This window comes from Pteropus vampyrus, unplaced genomic scaffold (genome assembly GCF_000151845.1).
Source record: "Pteropus vampyrus isolate Shadow unplaced genomic scaffold, Pvam_2.0 Scaffold20, whole genome shotgun sequence".
Classification (NCBI taxonomy): domain Eukaryota; kingdom Metazoa; phylum Chordata; class Mammalia; order Chiroptera; family Pteropodidae; genus Pteropus; species Pteropus vampyrus.
In genome coordinates this window covers 14,341,949-14,355,855 of record NW_011888801.1, presented here as the reverse complement: position 1 = coordinate 14,355,855, position 13,907 = coordinate 14,341,949, and the positions used below count along the sequence as shown (strand labels likewise).

General features: G+C 42.7%; 1 protein-coding gene and 1 pseudogene across 1 annotated transcript in view; one reads left to right on the top strand and one right to left on the bottom strand.

Moving 5' to 3' along the window:
* VSTM4 (V-set and transmembrane domain containing 4) overlaps positions 1 to 13,907 on the top strand; it is a 92,762-nt gene that overhangs the window by 16,435 nt on the left and 62,420 nt on the right. The window lies entirely within an intron of this gene.
* LOC105288938 lies at positions 11,942 to 12,974 on the bottom strand (annotated as a pseudogene).

Genomic DNA, 13,907 nt, shown 5'->3' with positions numbered 1-13,907 from the left:
TGTCTACATAGATTTCTGGTTTGCGGTTACCATGTGTTTCACATATATCAAACTATGTTTATAGCAGTTGATGGTCATTTAAGTATAAACACATTCTAAAATCACCCCGTTTTACTCATCCCATCCATGTTTATTTTTTGTCATTATTTTTTTATTCTTTTTTGTTGGTGTGTATCCCTTAATTTACTCTTATAATTCACATGATCTTCCTACTTTTGCCTTTTAATCTTTATGTTAACTTTAGTATTTGTTGATCTACCGCTTTTATTATATGTTTGCCTTTAGTCAGTGAAAATGATCTTTTCTTTGCAATATTTTATTTGTATTTTTGATTTTTTTAAATATTTTTCTTCTTAAAGAAGTCTCTTTAACATTTCCTATAATACTGGTTTGGTGATAATAAACTCCTTCAGTTTTTTCTTGTCTGGGAAGCTCTTTATCTGTCTTTTGATTCTAAATGATAGCCTTGCTGGGTAGAGTCATCTTAGTTGCAGGTCCTTACTTTTCATTACTTTGAATATTTCATGCCAGTCCCTTCTGGCCTGCAAAATTTCTGTTGAGAAATCAGGTGACAGTGTTATGGGAACTTGCCTTTAGGTAACTAACTGCTTTTTCCCTGCTGCTTTTAAGATTCTTTCTTCATCTTTAACTTTTGGCATGTTAATTATGATGTGTCGTGGTGTGGTCCTCTTCATTTTATTTGGGACTCTGTGCTTCCTGGGCTTATATGTCTTTTTCTTTTGCTAGGCTAGAGAAGTTTTCTGTTATTATTACTTCAAATAGATTTTTAATTTCTTGCTCTTTCTCTTCTCCTGGTACCTTTAAGATGCAAATGTTGGAACACTTGATGTTGTCCCAGAGGCCCCTAAAACCATCCTCAGTTTTTTCAATTCTTTTTTCTTTTTGCTGTTCTGATTGTGTGTTTTCTGCTACCTTGTCTTCCAAATTGTTGATTTCATCCTCTGCTTCATCTAAGCTGCTGTCGATTCCATGTAATGTACTCTTCATTTCAGTTCTTGTATTCTTTATTTCTGACTGGTTCTTTTTTACATTTTCTATCTCCATTTTTATGTTTTCTATTTCTTTGTTGAAGTTCTCACTGAGTTCATTGACTCTTCCTCTAAGTTCATTGAGCTTCCTTATAACCACTATTTTGAACTCTGCATCTGGTAGATTACTTGTCTCCATTTTGTTTAGTTCTTTGTCTGGACTTTTGTCCTGTTTTTTTCATTTGAGACATGTGTCTTTGTCTCCTCATTTTGGTTACTTCCATGCATTTGTTTCTATGTATTAGGTAGATCTGCTATGTCTCCCAGTCTTGGCAGAGTGGCCTTATATAGTAGGTGTCTTGTGGGGCCCAGTGACGCAGTCTCCCAGTTCAGTTGAGCAGGGTGGGTGCTCTAGGGATGTCCCTTGTGTGGATTGTGTGTACTCTCCTGTTTAGTTGAGCCTTGATTGCTGCTGACATGTAGTGGCCGTGACTACAATGGATAAGCTGTTGTGTAGGAGCTGACTCCATGGAGCAGGATTCACTTTAGTGGAGATCTGGTGTTTGCCAAGTCCACCCTTGGGTGTATCATTTGTGGTACTAATTGGGTGGTGCTCTGGTATGGTCTGAAACTGACCACCAAGTGTTTTGGTTCTGGGGCCTCTGGGGAGGGGCTCAGGTGCAAACCATGATCTGCTGCTTCCTGTGCCTGGCCCGGGCCAACCTGGTAATAGCTACAAAGTGATCTGTGGTTGGTAGCTCTCTGTTCTGGGCTTGGAGGCATCTAGGAGTGGTTATGCTGTGAACTGAGGCTGGATGCCACTAGTGCCCCCATTTGGGGCTACTTGGCAAGAGGTACAAGGCACATCAGGGCCAGCTGCTGCTTATTGGGGTTTGTTGACCTTTGAGAGAATTAGGAAAGTCTGCAGTGTGGGCCCAGTCCAGCTGCTAGTGTGGATTAACTTCTTGAAAGAGGTTTGTGATGGGAGCATGATTGGCTGGGGCAGGTCTCAGAGAATTACCAGTGATGGATGTTAGCTTGGTTAATGAAAAGCTCAGATTTGGCACCTGCCTGTGCCTGCAGGCTGTGTGGTGGGAGGGCTCAACAAAGGAACAGTGGAACCTACCAACACTTTAGTCTTGGAGAGATTCGCCCTTCCAGCCCTTGCACTGAAGACAATTCTGTTCTACTGCATATATTCCTGGAACTTTTTGAGTTATTGTCCCTTCACTGGAGCTTAGGGCTAGTGTTTGTGAGCAAGTGAATCTGTGCTCAGGCCCTTTGAGAAAAAGTCTGGGTCTACAGCAGCACTCCATCTCACCCAGGCTGAGTCTTTGCTGATTTTCACAGCTATCTGTTGTGGGGCTCTTCTTCCCGGCAGTGGTGCTCCCGGCTGGGATGCCTCAGTGAGGACCTCTGCATCCGAGATATCCCTCCCGATTCTTACTCACTACAAATTGGTGGGGGACCAACACGTTTTGCATCTCTGGCCCTCCCACCAGTCTTGATGTGGCTTCTTTATGTCCTTAATTATAGGAGTTCTGTTCAGTTAGTCTTCAGGTGGTTCTTAAACATGGTTCTATAATTTAGTTGTAATTTTGATGTGGTCATGGGAGGAGGAAAGTACAGCATTTACCTACTTCACCATCTTGATTGGAAGTCTAGGATCTATCCCTTTTCTTTCCACGCACACAAATACACATACCTCTTTTGAACTGGTTATTCCTGGTTTATAGAAAAGTTGCTGACTTGTATTTGGCAACATAATGAGTTATCTTAATTTTTTGAATTTAGTCTTTTTCAGTTGCTTCTCAATGATGTCTACAAATATATATCTTGTTACTTTTTCTAAGCTTATTGCATTGGCCATTATATTAGAGGCAGAGAATTATCTATCTACCTGTGTATTTCTTGTTAACAGTACTAGGAATTTTAACTTTACCATTTGGACTTTTATCTTGACTGTTTTTCCATCTAGCCCACATGGCTACTATTAGAAACTGTTATTTTTCTTATTAAAAAGCCAGCTTTGAGATATCTGTGACTTTGTCATGATTCTCACTAGTAAACCTATCAAAAAAGCAATTTAGATTGGCCTGACAATGTCTCTTAGTAGTATACCTTTTCCTTTTTTAATTTCTTAAAACCTTTATTTAAAAATTCGTTCTAAAGAAATTAGCTATGGAGCTATGAAAAGACATAGAAGAATTTTAAATGCATATTACTAAGTTAAAGAAGCCGATCTGGAAAGGCTACATACTATGTGATAACAATTCTATGGCATTCTAGAAAAGGTGAAACTATGGAGATAGTAAAAAGATTAGTGTTTGCCAAAGTTAGATAAGAGGGAGGGATGATTAGGTGGGGAGCACAAATGATTTTTACAACTGTGAAAACACTTTGTATGGTACTATAAGAGCTTGCATTAGGGTTCACCAAGAGCAAACCCTAAACGTAAACTGGGGATTCTGGGTGATATGAATGTGTCAATATAGGTTCGTTGATTATAACAAATGTACCAGTTGAGTGGGAGATGATGATAATGGGGGAGGCTTTGCATCTGCGGGGTCTGTGGGTATATGGGAAATCTCTATACCTTCCCCTCAATTTTGTTCTGAACCTAAAACTACTCTAAAAAATAGTCTTAATAATAATAAAAAATCCATTTTAGAAACCTGTTATAGATAGACATAAAGTTCATTAGCCTATAGTTTTAAAACCTACTTTTTTTTTTTTTAATCAAGACACTTGCATGACTCTAGCAATTTGGTATTTTCTATTTTTTTATTTTTCCGGTACATCTCACTCAGCTGGAGTTCTTTATGACCTGTGAATGATCACCACTTTAAAAAGGCCACAAACTCTTCTTCTCTGAGATGCAAGGGATGAGAATGTGGTCAATGAGCCCACCAGCTACAAAGGTCATTATTGAGAAAGTTCACTTGGCAGGTTGTTGAATAAATTAAGCTCATAGATATTATTTGAGTGCTACAACTAAATTGTCATGGACACTGATTAGAGTCTAGCATCTTTAAATTGTTTGTATATATTACAGTGGATTCAAGTCTATTACCATAACACCAGTCCATATCACTTATCCTTGGCTTTGCTCTTTGGAGGATCAGAGAAAGGGATGACTTACAAAAAGTGTCCAGTGAATTGGGCATAACCTGCAACCTGTCACTTTCATTCAGTGTACCTAAGATGGTAGCTCCTGACAAAGTCTAACTCATTAGATATGTGCTTGTAAAATGCATTATCAATGTCATGAAAAATTTAAAAACCAGAACAAAAACCTAAGACCAAACCAATTAACTGACCCACCCTATATGCATATTATATTATATGCTTTACTTTGCTCTATATATTTTTGAGTTTCCCCCAAAATGAGGTTATACTTAAGCATATGTGTGTGGTGACAAAAAAAAATTAGTTGCAAATTATTGTGAAAAATTACACTAATAAATGAATTAGTCATAGCTTTTTCCTTTTGATACCCCTGAAAGCATTTGGCTAAGAAATGTAGGCTGTGTTAATTTGGGGTAAAGCATAAGTTGCTATTTTATGTTTTAACTGTGTAAATTATTAAAATATGATAGAAAATTGAGGATTTTGAAGAAAGGGGAAGTATTAAATTGGGGTTTATTTGCAAACCATTATGTATAGCTCCTGGCTATAGGGTTATTGGTGTCGTGTAGCACAAAAAGAAATGATAAATAATGAAGAATGAAAATATATGACCCTCTAGATGACAGTGGAGTCATGCTTGGCTTATTTTAGAGAATTTGTCGTATCAGATGAACTTGTCAATGTCATTTTTATAACACAGAGTAGAAGGAAAGGCAAAGAATGTTACACAGTTTCTTCGCTTGCTTGTGCCATGCTACCATTTCACTGAGTGAGAAACCCTGCCTGCAGAGAAAATGAATCGAAGTGTCCTAAGTGACACAAGGCGTTGGAACCCTCTGGAGAGATTTACAAGGGATACCAGAGGGGTCAATGTTGGATTTGATTTCATTTAATTGTTTTATCAATGACATTGAAAAAGGAGCACATGGCACCCTAATGAACTTTACAGAAAATGCAAAATTGGGAAATGTTCTTAACGTCAGTGAGAAGTAAAACTTAATAAAAATGAATCCAGAGAGGTAAGAAATACAGGCAGGAAATAACAGAATGAGATTCAATTTGGAAAATGGCAAAGTAATACATTTTGGGAAAATGAATCACAGGCACTGTCGGATAGTCAACAGGAGGCTAAGAAGCTGTTTCTGTGAAGGGACTTCAGTGATGACAGTGGTGAATTAGATGTGCATCTGCAATGTGATATGGCAGCACAAACAGCCGGTGTCATTTCCGTCCATGTGCAAATTGGCCTGGTGTCCCTGAGAAGGAAGGCGATTGTGTTGTGTGTACTGTGCTAGTGAGACTTTAATGTGGACTACACAGTCTGTTTTGGGAACCTCATTTCCAGAAAGATAGATTCAAACTAGAGAGGAGTGGCAAAAATGATAAGGAAATGAGTGGCAGCCTTCAGAGACATGATCATTTCAGCTAAGGAAGTTTCGCTGGGCTCAGTGAAGAAATTGCATTGGAAAATAATATCAGCTATAGTACATTCAGCAGTGCTCGGTGGATTCATTTATTCCTTCACTTAGTGGGCATTTTATCAAGCACCCACTCTGCACCAGGCCCTCACTATGCTGAAAACTTGGGGGCATATGTGTGGATCTGTCCAAAGGGGTGGCAGATGCACAAACAAATATGATGTTACAGTGTAAGTGCAGTAATAAAGGTGCAAAGAGGACATCATGGGAACACACAGGAGGGCCCCAAGGATAAGGGAGAAGGCTGTGCTTAAGCTGACACTGGCCATTTGCACAGGGCAGGGAAAGAGAAGGAGAGGCATCTCAGTGTGTAGTGGGTCAGGACTGTTGGAGTCTGTGCTGGGAGGCAGAAGCAGCTATGGTTAACTAGGGGAGTGAGGCAGGGCTGATGGCGGAAGGGCTTGTACCAAATATTAAGGAATTTACACTTCATTTTGTGGGCCAGTATTCTCAACCTTACCTCATAATAAGCATCTCTGGGGCCACTGTTAGTATGCGAATTCCCAAATATGCGGATGCCCAGGATACTCTGGTCTGTCTGGTCTGGGATGGAATTTGAGTATTTTATCATCAGGCAGTTTGGGGAATCTCTGCTTTAAGCCATGGAAAGCCCGTGAGTAAATCTTTTGCTAGATCCCTCTGTTGGCTGCTTGGGACATGGATTTGAGGGAGATCAGACTAGAGGGTGAGTAGGCAGTCTTTTATAGTACCAACACTTGAAATGACAGAGGACTAAATTTGGCAGTAGGGATGGAGAGACATTAAGAGGTCAAATGAGAAGCCTTTAGGGTTGACTGGATGTAGGCAAGGGAGAGAGATTTGGGTGACACCTAGGGTTTCCTTGTCATGCCTCACCTGTCATGTACCCACAGTTGACAGAGGAACCACAAGAAATAGAGCTGCTCCATAGGGGAGGTTTAGGATTGAGAGTGAGATGACTGGAGGCCGTCATGCACTAATGTCCATTAGGTACATGGGACTAATGCTCCTGTCTGATCTGGCTACTGAGAACTGATTTCTGGGTCAGGCAGGTGAAACCATGGGGGGTGGGTGGGATCCCCAAAAGGCAGGGCCAAGGATGGAGGCCTGGGAAACACCAACATTCAGACAGCAGGAGAAGCTACCTCAGCTTGAGGTCTGGAGAAGGTCAAGTGTCCTTAGTGGAAAAGCAGCACTGGAGGGTAAGGATACATTCAGCAGCTTTTCTCCAGGATTCCAGGTCAATCTGTGTGAAATCCAGACAGTGTTCCAGGGAGGAATGAGGTGTACTCACCTCCATTCCTACAGCCCGGTGAGCCCTGTGTCCTCACTCCAGTGGCAGCCATCCCAAGGTAACTGCTTCTCATTCATTCATCATGAGCAGGTGAATGCAGGTATAGGCTCCACTGCAGGTGAGACATAACAAGGGAACCCACCCAACCCAGGGATAGCAGGGAGGTCGATCCTGAGTGCCCTGCACCCAACACTTGGAGGTACAGCAAGGCTGGAGTTGGTGGAACAAGGAAGTCAGGATGGAAACAAAGGGAGTATGAGCAGAGGTTTGGGTACTTTCCAACTGGGAGATGAAGCTGTTCAGCTTCATCGCTCTCTTTCAGGAGGTGTCTTATTTATTTTGGGGATGTTCAAAGGTTTCTGAATGGAAGGTATCATAGATAGACCAGTGCAGAGATTTCTAAGTGTTCTTGGTTCTTAGTAGCCTTAGGCCAAAAGAAATAGCTAACAGTTTTGCTTTTTAAGTAGTGGAGTCCATCAACTTAGTATTTCTGTCATAAAACCTGGGATCATATGTCCCTAGAGACTGAGACAAGCTGTTCTTGTTCAGGTAAATTCCAAAGTCACTTTTGAAATGAGGTAAAGATTTTATATGTAAGGGGGACCAAGTCTCTCCAATAAATGCAAAATAATGTATAGCAAGTTGTGCTAAAATGTCTTTGCAATTAATGATACTTTCTGAAGACATTTGTTATTCTGTCCCTGCAGACACGAAGGAGTTTGTGACCCTGTGTTTGTTCTCCACACTCAGTGTTGGCAGGTTACTTGCTGTACATTGGTTGTGCGGTTTATAAATTAAGCCGCCGCCTTCCCATTACTGGGATGTTGGGGTCCCCATTGCTCCTGCACATCCTTAACCATGTCTACCTGGAGTCTCTGCATCCAGGCATTGCCATTTGTGTCTTGTCTCTGCTCTTTGACATTTCCTTGACTTCCCTTTGCTGCCTCTGTGCCCCAAGCTTTGGGAGTCTTCCAGCCTGTGTACCTTTTCTATCCTGCTTGATGTCCCTGTGACCTCCCACAGTTGTCTTCCTCAAACACTTATCTGGTCTGGTCCCTCACAGGACATGCAGATCCTGTTCAAAGTTTGATGACAGCCTGGGTGGGGATGGGAGGGTGGACTAGTTCCAAACCTAGTTTTTTTTCAGGTGCCAATAGGAAAGTTTCTGAGATGAAAGCTGAGGGTTTGGGGGCTGAGGGTTTGTGGTCTCTGGTGCAGTCCTGGGTACCACATGTCCTTAGCTGTCCTTGAGCTTTGAGATGGGCCAGCTTGCAGGGCTCAGCCTGTGGGCACTGCATGGGCCCTTCGCAGCAAGGAACATGAGCCCCTGGTATTCACAAGAGTGGCATTGTCATTCATTTTAGGCTTCTGCTCTTAGGGTTCAACAGTTTTGATTCCCCAAACTTCATAATACATTATCCTCAATGGCTTTTCAGCCCAGCTGTGCCAACCACAGACTCAGAAGCAGTCTGATATTCTGAGCCGAAGTAAAACTCTACTTTTAGGTGTAGATGTCTTCAACAGTGAAAAATGCCTATAATAGAAGCAATTTGCAAGGACCATCTCCTGAAGTTTAATCAGTATTTTAATTTAACACCAAATAACATATTTTAATAAGCCAAACTGTTATTTGACTTACAATCATATAAGTTAGCTTTAAATGTGAAGAGTAGACAATGCAAATGGAAAAAACTGTTACCTAAAAGTATTCAGGGACAAAGATGAAATTATAATATAATTTCTTATCTGACTATTTAACCTCAAAATGTTACAGGGAATTTAATAATTGGATCTGCAAGTACTACCACAGGGAACGGATATTTCAAGTTTCAGTGGAAGAAATTAAATAATTTCTTTTTCTCCGGAGACATGGAAGAGATAATTAGGAATGAGATTAACTAAACATTTAGTGCCACTGCTTAATTAAACAAGCACACATCATGATGTTTAAAGTGTCAACAGGTCCAGATACTCAAAGAAAACAAATTGACAACTGGAGTGCAATTTAAACACCACTACCTTTATTCCAACTGCCTTTTTCTTGGAAGAATTTAAGAGCTATAAAATATAAACTGAGCAAACATGTATTCAGCCCCAGCTGATGAGCCTGTGATCACTACGACTTGCCCAAGAGAGGTGAGAGTGGAGAGGTTTGATCTCTACTCTCCTGGGGTCGCAGCCTCATAATCTAGGGAAGGAGACATATGTAGATATGAGTACAAATCTGGTAGACATTATCAAGGGCTAAAAAAATGAGGGTGTGAAAGGGCCATATAAGAGGGTGACTCTAGCCTGGGAGTAAGGGAGAGACAAAGGTACATTCTTGGGGGAATATGAGAAGGTCACCTGGGAGGATGTGGGATTCTACTGGGGCCCCCAGGGTGAGAAGGGCTATGACAGTTATGGGCTATGCCATGTCAGGAAATGAAGTAGCCTGAGCAAAATGTAGCCAGGGAAAAGAGGAGTTTGCAAATAACTTGATGGAGTTGTATGCATGTCTGTGTTTGGTGAGGGCCGGGGTGGACAGTGATAAGAGGAAAGATTGGTATGGTGAACCTGACCAGGGACTTCAACTCCAGGGACCCTGCCAGATACTTCTTAAATGAATCCTCACACCTGGTACACAAAAGGCTTGGTAACATTTTTTTTGGGGGGGTGAGGGGGTGAAAGAAAGAATGGTTTATCTAAACTCTTTGGTAAATGTCATTTTAATTAATGGCCACAAAGAGTGGAAAGTGATAGCAAGCGAAAATATAGACTTATCCTGGAGTTGTATCAAGCCCTAAGTTTCAAAATTTCCTAAGGACACACATGGCCTTTGTATTCTGTAGCTGATTCCATCTCAGAATGCAAATTTCCAACTGCCTTGTCACAATGGGAAGTCTATTTATTATGCTTTTTTGTTTGCTCTTTTGGTTTATTTTCTAGAATTTGTCATAGAATACAAAAGCAAAGAGTGGCTTGAAATAGACAAAGCTAGAGCTTTTCTGTTTCTCATCAGCAGCTCCATTAGTGCAGGTCACTCAGAGGTCCTACTCACATACATGGCTTTGTCCAAGCCCCAAGAGAGATTGCCTTTGGCCTGAATCTTGGAGAGGCGACCTCAAATGGAAGCAATAGGCAAATTTCTAAAGCAGAAGCAGAAAAGGTCTCTGTGTTTTTTTGGGGCTGCAGTTGTCTTCTTTGAGAACAACTGTTCCAGTTATAAATAGTGGGGACACAGCTACATTAATGTTTTTCCTTGGGAACCATCATTGAATAAGAAAGGCCAGTGAACCAATTATATTACCTTTTTTTTTTTTTTTAATTTGGAGCAAAAGTGTCAACTCATCTTTGTTTTATTTAAGGGTCTTTTCTTGTGCATATTTCATATCACTAACCTCTTCTGGTCCCCATAGGTTTTTCTTTCCCACTGATCTGTGCAAAATGCTGCCTGTGGAAACTGAGGCAGAATGGTGTCTGCTCTCCAGATTTCTATACCCCTGGGTGGAAATTAGCAAGATCTACATGCCAGGGACCAGGGCCTTAAACTTTTGCTCCTTTCCTTTCACCTTGAAAGAACTTAAGAATTGTCTTCTCCTTAAGATTTGAGGACTTCCTGCCTTCATTCTGTAAGAAACTAAGAACTCAGAGGCTATAAAGTAAATCGTAATAGTCCCAAATCATGCAACTCCAAGGCCAGAACATTGAGAAAAAGGCAGCGTTGACAGCCTGGTGTGCTGATGCTTTCCCACTGCTTCTGAGGCAGGGCTTCCGACTGAAGGAGAGTGGCTGCATAGGACAGGGCCCCGTCCCTGGCCTCTCCTCCCTTCCTCCCAGAATATAACAATGTTGTGGTCCCAGCATCAAGTTCCCTTTGGAAGACCTTAACCCACCAATAGGGCATAATGTTCATTCTATTCATTCATTCATTCAAAAAGCAGCTATGATTATGGGCCAAGAAGGATTCTAGGAAGTAAAGAAAACAGATGCACTTCTTTCCCTTCATCTTGGGAAAGGGACAAGGAACAAGATAAACAAGTAAAGCAGAATGATGTATTCTAAGGCAACACGTTCAGCAGGTAGTGAGGGTGCAAAGTATTAGATAATCATTGAAGGAAGGTCTCTCTGACTCAAATTCTCTCGTTTCCCAATTCGAGCCACATGGGAAGACACATCAATCCTTATAGATGCCTGCCCTTTTGAAAATAACTTCCTCTAAAGCCATGTTTTTCACTTCGTATTTCTCTGTACTAAGACTTGCTATTTAAAGGGACCCTTTTGGAGTCCTTTGTAAACAACTTGTGAGATAGGCTTAGTCCCTATGTTTTGCTCTTACTTTTGAAATTGTAGAGGCATTGGCTTAGTTCCTAGTCTGGGACAGGAGATTGAGGCCCAGGGCCCAGTTCCTCATGAGCTGGATCCCTTCTCCCATGTGCTCACCTCTCTACCAGGAGTGTATGAGGCAGGGCTTCCCACATGGGGCCCTGGGACCTCGAGCTCAGAACGTCCTCAGTGGTAAGTTCCCTAGTCAGGCGGATTCCTAAGCTCTCCCTAGATATCTCGAACCAGAAGCTCAGGGTGATGTCTGGAAATCTCCATTGTAACAAGAATCCCAATTAATTCTCCTGCACGCTGAAGTTTTAGAAATCTTGGTTTTGGGGTACTAAATGAAGGCAATACCCTGTACAGTCAAGATCTGGAGAATACTTTAGCCTTGCCTGACCAACAGTAGAAAGAGAAAGGTGAAGATATGTCTCCCAAACTTGGGGTCTTTCCCTGCAGTCCTGCCACTGCTCCCTGCAGCCTCTTACTCCTCTTTCTGTGCCAGGGCACTCTCTATGCCCCTCTCCATCAATACTTGCATCCTGGAAGGCTTTCTGTATCAGAAATACGCACCTTACTTTAAATGGATGCAGTTTAAGCTCTTTTAATTGTAGGATTTTTGGTTTTTTAATTTAGAAAAGTTAGGCTATGTTTATTTAGAGTCACAAGCAGTTGACTGGGTCAGTGTGACTCAAACAACAAGAAGGCATTTCTTCATTCCATTATGAGTCCTGAGGTTGGGGCCCAGCATAGCAAGGGTGCTGCTTTCACAGGTTTACAAGTTTCTCATTGAAGGCAGTCTGAGACTGCCAGGTAGGTCATCATCAGCAGGTCATTGATGCTGCTGTTGAGCATGGTCTTGATGTCATCAGGAACTGGCTTGGATACTCGGTTAACTAGACTAGTCAAGAAGCAGCCTACAGTTTGTCAGCTGACACCTTTCCAGACAGTATGTCTTCCACATACTGCAACACTGTGCTTCGGGCATCCGGGATGCGAGCCAATGACTCTGCTACTTGCTGCAAGTCACTTGAGAGTCCAATTATCCAGTTGGGGCTAAAGCAGGTCTTCATGGATCAGGTCAACTCCAATGCATTCAGTGTCCAAAAATGCATATTTCATGGTCAGAGGTGGGAACATCACTCCCATGGTCCTCCCAGGGATACCCATTAAAGTGCTGACATAGGTCTTGATGTTCATGCGGCTGTTCCAGAGGCTCCAGTCCACCATGAGGTGAATGGGTTTGGGGCTTCCCAGCTGTAGTACTCATGGATCAGCACAGACTGCTCTGTGATATCATGGCCTGTAGCATATCAGCTCAGGATGAGCTCATTTGGGAGGGACTTTCCTGAGCAATTCATACATGTTCTTAGCAAATTCCATGTCAACAGCAACCTCTTCTTCTGACTCATTGGCACTGAAAAGCAATTGGTGACTTCCACTCTGTGCTTGTCAGCAGTTCCCAGCAGGGTCCTGATAACTTGGGCTGCACCTTTGTTGCATCTCTCATAGCCACTCATGATGGAGGCCAAAGTGACTTGGTGCAACTGGACTATGGCTGCTGGGGGCCTGGTAGAGCAGGACCAGCCAGTAACTATGCTGGGGTCTGCACTGGGCCTGGCATTGAGGCAGGGTCTGACCTAGAGTTGTGGTCATACCTGCTACTGCAGCCAGGTGTGGGGATGAGGATGCAGTTGGAGTTGGAGCTGGAACCAGCACTGGAGCTGAGGTTGGGGTCAGGGATGGGGCTAGGGCTGGAGTGGCTGGAGGAGCACTCACTGGTACTACTAGTGTGGCCATCTTATCGAGAGAGCAATTGTAGGATTCTTTACTAAAGGAACTAGAGACACAGGTGAGCAGGTAGCAAAGAATGCTGAGAAAAAGGGGCCCTTCCCAGGGCTTTTAAAATTGTCAGCCATCTGTTCCATGGATGGCAGGGTCAGTTCTTCAATGCAAGTTCAGATAAAGGTATCAGTATCATCAGTGAACATGAAACCAGGAAGAGAACGGGAGGCCCCCCATCCAGAGAGCATTGTCACAGGGTCTTGGCATGAACTCAGGGGACACTGTCTGTCACAGCCTGTGAAAAGGCATCAAGGCTCTTCATTTTCACACTTCTCTGGGTGACAGTTTCCCCACAGGCCCCTATCAGAGGGGATTTGACTAAGATTCATTCTTTCCACCCTGCTTCCTCCAGACATAAGGCTGATATAATCGGTGTGTCTCAGTACCTCTGCACTGCATTCTTCAGGACTGTTTGATCCTGTGGCCACTTTCAACCAGTTCTTCACAGAGGAGCTGAGACATGGTGGCTCTCACAACATGCCGCTTATTAGATTTCATCTGACTCTGCTCTCAGGGATGGGAGTGGAGCAGTACAGCCTACAGCTCAGTCATCTGGCCCACCACCTCACCATAAGGGCAGATGGGCTGTGTCCCCCAGGCACCGGGTCCCCAGGAAATTACAAAGTGGTCAAATAGGTCAGCTTTGGAGTGCTTTTTGCTCTCCCTCTCCATTGTGACCCCATCCAATTCATAAATAGACATAAGAGTCCGACAAAAACCAAATGCCTACCCTATTTCTGATGAAGGTGTATTGAGAAAAGTGGTTTGGCACTGAGGCCAAATGGGCTTCCTTCTGCTTTTCTGATCATTCGTACTACCCTTGTCTTTGCCTTCTCCCAGACCCCACACCCTGTGGGAAGAGGGGGTCCTTGCACTGCTTACCCTCCT